Raw genomic sequence first — 10113 nt, forward strand, 5'->3', positions numbered from 1 at the left:
ACCAATAGAGCTCTCATCTTTACTCTCCATAGACCAAAATTATTATTCCCGTTGAATTTCTAGATGTCGAATTTGGCGGAACCCATTATTGTGGCTCGATCCCCACTAACGTATGAATCCGCTCCGCTGAGCACCTACTGAATTCCGAGAGCTGTCGCGGCGTGCTTCGCGTGCTTCTGTCGCGGCATGTGTTAGCTGTCGCGGAAATCCTCCTCCTTCGGAGATTTGCCCCTTCACCGAACGAACGACCCGCCTTCCTCTGCTCCTTCGCGGGCAGTTCCTCCTTCGTCTCGCCGGACCGCACCACCTGAGGATCGGCTGCATGCGGCACGATCCGCTTGCTCCTCTGTTCGTGAATGTCGAACTCCTTTTCTTCGTCGCTGGTTGCGAACACCTTTACGTGGACACCTCTAGCCAAGAAGTATGGATCTTCCCACAGACGGCGCCAATTGTTGTGAGATATGTACTTCCTGACATATAAATGAAACGCAAATAACACAAGCAAACACAGATCGTTTACGTGGTTCGATCCAATATTCCAATTGTCTCCTATACCTAAGAATAAGAGAACATTTTATTGAAAAAATGTTAGATGCTCTATTTCTATTGTTCACCTCATCTTTGTCTTCTCTCAATCCCGCGTTCTATTCCTTGGGCCAAATTCCACATACACTTTTGTGCTCAGCAAATTGAAGCTACATCATGCGGTTGAGTGGGCTTGATATAGCCTAAAGAAGTACATAAGAGCTAGCTCGGAAGCCACTTTGGGAGGGAAGGTGTACGCGTGGTGTGCAGTAAGTGAGCGGTAGGTGAGATGTGGTAGGTGAGCGGAACCACATTACAAAAGTGTCATTTTACATTTGTTCAATAATCGGGGGGTCAAAATAACATAACTATATGATACTACGTCAAAACCAAGAAAAAATGTCCTATTGTATGGGAAGATTATTTATTTGCATAACATCGTTTCTACAGTTCCAAGTAAAAAAACTATTGCAAATCTCATCTATAGGTTCTAGGACTGTAAACAAGCCATGCCTGAGTGGGCTCAGACTTGGCAAATATTCGGCTCGTTTGAAATTAATTATGTTTGAAATTGCTTGTAAACATTGTGTTTGTGTTCTGGGAAGATTATTTGTTTGCATATCATGGTTTCTACAATTCCAAGTGAAAAATCTATTGCAAATTTGAGCTGTAAGTTTTAGGACTGTAAACAAGCCGTGGTTGAGTGAGCTCGGACTTGACTCATGTTTGGCTCGTTTGAAATTAATTATGTTTGAAATTGCTTGTAAACATTGTTTTTGTGTTCTGATCAATTTACATATTCTTGCGCGTGTTCGACTTAAATTTTAATAATGAAAAATTATTTTTTTATTTTAAAACACTTCAGAGAAAGGGAATGCAAAATAGCAGCTGCTTTCAATTACAGCTGCATTTAACTGAAAACCTTCCAACCTTTGATTCTCGTTTTTACATTTAAACGGCATTATCTTAAATTCTGATGTGGGACTAAGAACTGGGCAGGTGGGGTGGGCAGGATTTTTTTATGTGAAAAGTTCGGGTGGCATTTATATACTTGCCATTCATTTCATATGTATTTACATATCTAACACCTAAATTTTGCTTTTTACATTTATACAACCAAATCTTTGATATCATATCAAAGATATCACTATTTTAACTTTTACATATTATTTCTTTTACATATTATTTATTTATTATTTATTATTTAATTAATTTGAGTCAAGATAAGCCAAACAGGATCGAACAAAAGCTTGTTTGTATTCGACTCGTTTATAAATCAAGCTAAAAAACTTTGTTTGTGTTTAGTTCATTTGATTAGCGAATCAATGAATCGAACATGAGCTATTTAGCGAATCAAACACGAGTTGTTCGTGAACGATAACAATTTTAGAGTTCCTAGAAGGTGTATGAGGATCAAAATAAGTGTTGTGGATGTTTGGAAAATAGTGAGGAAATATCTGAGAATCAGAGAGGATTAGAGGGGGAAAATTGATTATGGCTGTTGTCTGGATAGAAAACAGCAAGGAAACACCAACTAGCGGCAAATTCGCTGAGGCACAGAGGTTGGGGAAAATCCACCACCTGATTTCATGCAAGCGATAAGCACAACACTTGAAGTAGATTCTTATAAGCAGAAAAATCAGAGAGCAATCTCCAATAACATAAAACCAAACCAATTGTCCAATACAAACTCTAAAGCAAATATTTATAAACAGCCAAAATAAGCAACCCTAAATGTTAGTTAAAACAGTCAAATAGAAATACCAAATGGGTGGGCGGCCCCCTAGGGCGAGAAAAACCTAAAACGGGATCAATTCAGGCCCTCCCAGTTCACCCCGGGATGGATGTCCCACTTCCACTCGCAACTTAAATTCACTTAAAAAAACACCTCTTATTGAACACAGCCAAATATAATAATGTTTGGATTAGGATCAAGCCCGATCACCTCTGCTCGAACCGAGTCTTCACTGGTTTTGCTGTTGGAGCCCGAGCACTCACCCCAGAGAGGCTTCCGGTACTTGTGTCTTATATTGTGTATGGTATTAAAAAATAATAATAATGTGTTGTACTGTTATTTTGTTATTGTCTCAACAATGTTGGAGCTCAAAAGATATAGATTTGAGGTAATTGGTAATTTTTGAAATGTCCACCAGAGGAAGCGCGAGTATCCATCCATAGAGAACTAAATACCGTTCAGGGAAAATAGCGAACTTGTTTGATTTTTTTTTTTAAATTGGGATTTTAAAATTCCTATTTGTGGGAAAAGCAAGTACCACTGTACCAGTCAGAGGGAACTTAGTATCGTTCTAGGAAAGTAAAGTATCATTTGGCAAATGTTGGTTTGTGATCTAATCTTTTGTGCAGGTACAAGAAAGACTTGTTGTGTCTTTTAAGATCGCGGGTTAAATTTATATTTTTTCTCCTCGGTCGTAGTGTCTCATGACACTGACCAACGTATCTTTTAAAATAGTTGGAAATGTTGGTATTCTCTTATGCCCCCAAATGGGGATTGACACCGGGAGACTGCAAGAATTTTTTAATATTTGAAATTTTGAACTTATAAAATAAAATAAAATATGTCTCATTTTGAATTTTTGAGCTTTTAAGATTTAAGCTCTTAAGATTTAAAATATGGGGATTTGGGTTTTTAATATTTAGGCTCTTAAGGTTCTAAAAGTTTTAAAAGTTATGGGCTTTTAAAACATAAACTCCCAGGGCTTCAAGATATTAAATTTGGATTTTAAAATATTAAACTCATAAAACCTGAAAAATACTTGAAAATTAAGCTCCTGAGACTTAGGCTCCTACGGTTTGAAAATCAACTTAAAATTGGGTTTTCGGACTTGGGCTTCTAAAGATGAAAAATAATTCAAATATGGGATCTTTTCAATTTTAAAAGGATTCACAACATACTTGCAAGCGATCAGAAGGTGGTTCTTTTTAAAGCCCAAAAATCTAATTTTGCATGTACTGAAATAAAGATAATGCTTCAACTCCAAAGATCTGTTTGAAACATGTGCAAGTAAACTACACCCTTTCAAGTGGTTATATAAGCACAATAAATTATGTGCAAATGGTTAAAACCCCATGTTATACTTTGAAGGTAAAAGCATATTATGATCGTATATATGCGTATTATTTCAAAATTAATTACAAAACACACATGTGCTCCAACCAATGTATTGAATTCTCAAATACTAGATTTGACAATGTCTCGAGGGCTAATCAGATCATCTTATCTATAAAATAAAGTTATAAGTCTCGCCCAACTAGTCAGATCCTCCTCGTAATGACTGAAAATGATGAGTCTAGTAATTTCGAAATAAACGTCCAAATCTTAAGATAATAATTTATAATTATAAATCACCTAATCTGATCATTCTCCCTACAAGGACGAGAGTCGATAGGACTAATAACCTAAAAAGTTTAAACTAATGAAATTAAATGTCCATTCAAATATAAATATTTTAAATGCTTAAATCCACGATGATGGTCGTATTGATTCAGGATTTCAATCGGATTGGTCAATTTTTAATATCAAAAATTTCAAATTAACCAACCAAAACACTCAAAATTAAATCACTTGACATTTTAAAGAAAAAATCCATCCACCCTCCAAACAGTTTATCGAGGTGATAAATTTTTTATTGGTTTCAACTCATAAAGAGTGAATGTCATATCAACTATATCATTGTATTCACAATCAACGTAATCGCATGCTAGTAAGGATGTGGCTTGAATCTCCTGTTCGTGTGGTTCTGCCGCCAAATGACACTACAAAGTAGCAGTTACGACTAGAGTCCTCCGGCGGGGTGGCTGCCGCCAAATGACACTACACAGTAGTAGTTACGACCAGAGCCCTCTAGCCGAGTGGTTGTCATTATATTACGATCACGAACGTAGCCCGTATGCTCTCCAACGGTTTTCTATCCTTTGAGTTGTAAATCTTAAGAGTACAAGTGATTGACATAAAGCCATTTGTCAGCTAAAGTCGACTTAAGTTTGTCCCCTTATACAAAAATCCACCCAACTCCGCAAGATCTCTTGGACGATGCAACCCATGATTGTTGATAAGAATATTTCTGTCAGGTTAAGTCGATTACCTCCTCTAACTAAGTAGATCAGGGACCATGACGATCTAGTATGATGGAACAATAGAATCTTGATCGGGTTTTGTCTTCATTTTCCCGCCATCTGCTTTAAACTACAAGTGATAAATTTTACAATTTAAATCTTAAGTCTACTGTTATTATATGTTGAATTTTCAATTCTTAATAAAGTCTTAGGCTTTATGTGAGAACGATTTCCACCACCGTTACGTTGGACAGAACAACGAAAATATTATTCTCATCAGTTTGTTATATTTTTTACTTATCATAGTTTGTCGATCACAAAGGTGTTTCACAAACCATTTTATAACGTGAGATTGAAGCAACTTCGCACCTACCGCACCTGCGCATTCAGCCTTTTGGAATACAAAACGTCAAAAATAGCCTCATCTTCTTTCCATGTTTACTGTTTGAACTTCTGGTGGAGATGCTTCTCTAGCTACTCTTTCCTTTCCCTGTTCTCTTCGCCGTGGGAGGAAGCTTTTCGTCAAGAGCACTTATGATAGTGATATCCCCACAAAAAGAAAAGTATTTTCAAAAGAAAAAAATTTATGGTCATAGAAAACAAAAAGCCAAAAAAAAAAAAACTTTCCAATTGAATAAAAGTATTCCATACGAGGGTTCTGCAAGGGGAGTTTCCAATGGAAAGAAATAAATGTTGTTGAAGGTTTCATTCTTTTAGCTTATTTAATTTTATTGGTAAAATATGACACTAAATAAGACGCAATGGAGAAAAGAATTCATGTAGCCGACCCCACGTAGTGGAATTAAGGCTTTGTAGTTTAATTAAGGTTAAGGCTTTGTAGTTTTTGTTGTTGTTGTTGTGGTAATTAGTTAGATTTTTTTTATTTAGAAGTTGGATATTAATCTCGTCAGGAGAACAGATCGATCTGAGTATTGCAATGATAACCATATAAAATTATGTAGATAATTTATCAGTGTTAACATGATGATTATATTTTAAAACAATTTAGAGTATTATAGTCTTTTATATTAAAAATTATAACTAATATTTTTAAAATGCACCTAAAAGTTTTCAAATTCAAATGGTAATATTGGCTTTAGTAACTATCACTTTATATTATTGTTTATTCTAAAGTTGCTTTCAAAGAAGCTTTTCTGAAAGAAAAAGCCCTCCCAAACAAAGTCTTAGTCAAAAGTGCTCTCTCATTATCAGGAGAGGTAATTAACCATAGGGACTTGCGCTTATGGAGAACCTGGAACCCCATATCAAAAAGTCCTCGCAAAATGAGGGTGAAATCTCTGGGTAATGCCTTATTTATCATTCAATTTGTCTTCTAGAAATTTTGACCCTTAAAGCTCTCTCAAAACAAAACACAAAACAAAAGTATACAGAGAGTCGCGGACGGACCGAGTGGGGTGCTTCCGAATTTTCAGAGCCCACACTAACCTTAATTGAAAGTGCTCTCTCGTTATCGAGGGAGATAATTAATCACAGGGGCTTGCTCCTATGAAAAACTTCGAACCTCAAATATTAAGCTCATCTCAAAATGAGACAAAACCTCTGCATAGTATTTTATCTACACAATTTAACATGCCTTCTGAAAATTTAAATTGAAATCTAATGTAGAACTCTCTGATTCATATTTGAGGGAGGCTAGAACATGAACTTTGGGGCAAAAAAACCCTTTGCTTCTCCACTTTTTCTTCAAGTTCCCTCAATATGTTCATTAGCTCACGGAGTTTTTCCTTGCTTCCACAAATTCCTTTATGATATTTACCTACTCAAGATGCAACCGATGTTAGGCATCCTGGGATAAATTGTTAGCCCTGTATTAGACATCATCCATGAGAGTTTGCTCACATTAGCATTAAGCCCATCTTCCTCCGGCGTCATTGATTTTTAGCTTAAATCCATCCAGGATTTGATTTAATTCAGCTGTCTTGTACTCTCTCATTGTAAGCTTCAATGTTCTTAGCCTCCAACTCCCTTATCCGAGCGTCAAAACCTTGAAGATTGCATGCAAGGAGGTTCCCTGTGTTCATCGAGCTGCAAACAATTAGATTCCAACATTATCTTCTCACGAAGAAATTATTTATAAGATCCTTCCAAACTGGCTTTCAGTTCCTTGATCACTTACTCCAACTCCAAATAACAGATTTCAAGGTTCAATTTCTCAGAAAGTTGCTTATCCTCCAGTCTAGGGCCACCTATTCTAACTTTAGAATGAATTTGTTCATTGCTGCATGAAGCTGTGCAATGTACCACTCAATAATTAGATCCTTCTGCAAACTACTAGCTCAAATTGATTAGCATCAGCCTCCACTGGTTCCATGAGGCACTTAATTTCACTTTTATGGTTGAATAACTCTGCCTCTAGAAATATCGTTCTATCTTTTGATTCAGGACTAGTCCCAACATTAACTCCTGCAAATGCTACGATTCTCAGATTTCGAATTCTCATACTTCCAACCAACAGTCATGGATTGGGCAAGCTATAAACAATCGCCTCTACTATCATTGGCATTTAAAAATCATGGAGCTACTGCTCACCTCCAATTAATTATTCGATTAAATCCTTATAGCTAAAGGAAATATAACAAAAAAGAATAAATCTCTCTCAAAACAATTGTTGAGAAATTAGGGCGAAAAAAAATAGGAATCGACACAAATCCATAAGAACACGCAGAGATTTACGAGGTTCGGCAAAGATACCTACATCCTCGGGAGCAGAGCGGAGACTTCCTTTTCAATATTCAGAAAAGAATATAAAATACAAGATTCAAAATCTCAACTAGGGTTACAAACAGGACATATATATAACTCTATAGTACAATATGTAATTACTTAAATTACCCATGTATCAAACTGCGGGGGTGTTGCCCCCACACCCCCAACCCACATAATGAAACTCCCCCGATTATACAAATTCTTCCACTCCACTCCGTTTGTGGGCTCCACTCCGCTCCAGCATCTGTCCCATTTATGATATATGAGTCATACCTAACAAATCTCCACCTTGGCGAACATCCAGCACATTAGGAGAATATATAATGGAGTTTCTTATGCACCAATGTAGATTGTGCCACCATGTCTTCTAAAAATTACAAACATTCAACAAGTTCAAGCGATCCAAAAACTTGTTTATAGTACCTGGCTTGGTCAACATATCTGCTGCATTTTCATTGTATGATACAACAGAGTGAACCCCACCTACAATTGTACTCCCCAACAGTTTATAGATATTACCTGAAGTTAACTTTCTTCACATCACAGTCAGTGCACCATTAACAATTCTGATGGTTTCCCTATCCTCATCTGCCTTAGAAAGAAAACAATTTCTATGTAAAGTGCACAAGGAAATTAAATTCTTTTTTCAATCCGAAACATGTTTGACCTCACATAATGTTCTAACAATATCATCATACATCTTAATTCTGACTTCCCCAATACCAACAATATATGCAACATTTATCATCACCTAAATAGACTGAGTCAGAATTAGTTAATTTGTATGAAGTAAACTACTCCTTGTTATATGTTATGTGATAAGAGTATCCTGAATCAAGAATTCATGCATTCATGAACTGAGTTGATGAAATTAAAAATATATCATCATCACTGCAATCTGAATTGTCACTCTGCATCACATTTACGGACTTGGATGATGCATCTCTTTCTCCCCAGTCTGCTTCTTAAGTTTTGGATAATCTCTCTTCATATGACTTGGCTCCTTGCACTTATAGCAATGAATCGTCTTTTTGTCTCTAGAATTTCGCCTTTCAGAGCTCTCATTCTTTTTCTTCGTTTATCAATTTTGATTACCCTTAACATATAAATTGTCTCCATGAGAGTTTTTCCCTGCATTCTGCTTCCGCTGGTTGTGAGTCAACAATGCTGCAGTAATCTCATCAACTTTGATAATTTCTTTCTCATATGTCAGAGTAGTCACCAGGTGTTCATAAGAAGAAGATAATGAACACAACAGAATCATTGCTCGGTTTTCATCCACAATACTGTTGACCTCACTTTTGGTTTAAGCCTAGTTTTTCCTTTTTTTTACAGTCTAGGATATAGCCATAGGACTTTCTTGTCGACTATTCCTAGAAAACTAGTGAAAGAACCCTCCCCGTTAGAAAATCAGAGCTTTTCTTCCCTCGACTTGAAGTTCTGCATAGTAGTTTTGGCCTCTAGCACTTAGTAGGTGGGGCTACTGTGAAGAAGCTCAAGGAGATTCCCTATAGGATTGTTGGCCTTAGGATTGGTTGTACGCGTTGACCTGACATCGTCGCACTTCGCACCGTCTTGTTTAATTGAGCTCGAATTGAGTTTTTGAAGTGATTTGGGTAGCGACGCATTTTTATCCAGATCGTCGACAAGGTTGCCTAAACAAATTTGGTTGACGAAACGGACTGGGCTGACGCGTCTGGAACGTCGATTTTGCCTAGGGGGACGTTCGTTTCATTATGACGACGTGTCTGAGGAAAGATACACATTTAAGTGTTAATTATAATAATAAATAATAATATATTATTATTATTATTATTATTAACTTATATTAATCCCTAACCTAATTTTATTTTTTCTCCCCTCCCTTCTTATGTGTCTCGATCCGGTGGGCTTTAGAATTTGCTCGTTCGGTCGCCTGGCCCACTCCCTCTTCATGTGGTTAGAACGACTTATTCCCACGTTCGCCTCTCGCATGTCCGACCGTAGCGTAGGCTCCCCATTCCTTATCGGATCTCATCCTCTGCCTCTCTCGCACGCCCGTATGAGGTGTCTACTCCTCCTGTTTCCTCGAGCCGAATACGATCCTTCGATCGCTTCTTCTATTTATCTCGTCTATATAAGACTCGACTTAGAGCATTAAAAAAAATCTCTGAGGAAGGGAAAACTCTTCCAAATTTCTTTCTCACTTTCTTCTTTAATTTCTAGTGTTTGGGTTGGTTTCCTCTTGCTGTTGGAGAGGAGTTTGAGTTGGGAAGTATTTTTCTGAAACTTTTGTGTCGGATTCTGCTTTAAAGAGGTACTCCTCCCCTCCTCTGTGCCTTGCTCCCTTTCGGTTTCTCTTGATCAGGCTGCTGGGAATAGTTTTCTTTGGATGGTACAGCATGCTAGTCTGGTATTGCACCTATATTTTAAAATATTTGTTACTTGAGCATCTTGAAATGAAAATGTGAGCATGTTCTAGAAGTTAGACTTGATTACTTGCTTAAAATGGTGAAACTATGGCATGTTTCTATTTACTGTGGCATGTTTCTATTGAAAGCAATTAGGAGGGTTGAAACATGTCTTTGAGACAATGTTAGCTCCTCTTGCAAGCATGTTAGGATATGTATCATGAAGTTTTTCATTTATTCTTATTTAGCATGGAATATTAGAAAGTTTATTTAGTCTTTCACACATGTGGAAGGCTCGGTTTTGGCATCTTATAATTCTTTTTGGCTTGAAAAAAATGCATGCTATGAAGAAATTTACCTTGATTTGGAAAAGTTCTATAGTTGTTCTTATTTGAAA

The 10113-nt window shown here is 36.8% G+C and overlaps 1 protein-coding gene across 6 annotated transcripts in view; it reads right to left on the reverse strand.

Moving 5' to 3' along the window:
* LOC110028733 overlaps positions 1-10113 on the reverse strand; it is a 62635-nt gene that overhangs the window by 36963 nt on the left and 15559 nt on the right. The window contains exon 1 of one of the 6 annotated variants that reach the window (XM_020730708.1): positions 2290-2373. The exons of the other annotated variants lie outside the window; for them this stretch is intronic. The gene's annotated coding sequence lies outside the window, so the exon portion shown is untranslated. Of the gene's footprint in view, positions 1-2289; positions 2374-10113 lie in introns of those variants that run through there. 6 annotated transcript variants of the gene reach the window in all.

The sequence above is a fragment of the Phalaenopsis equestris genome, unplaced genomic scaffold (genome assembly GCF_001263595.1).
Source record: "Phalaenopsis equestris unplaced genomic scaffold, ASM126359v1 Scaffold000522, whole genome shotgun sequence".
Lineage (NCBI taxonomy): Eukaryota > Viridiplantae > Streptophyta > Magnoliopsida > Asparagales > Orchidaceae > Phalaenopsis > Phalaenopsis equestris.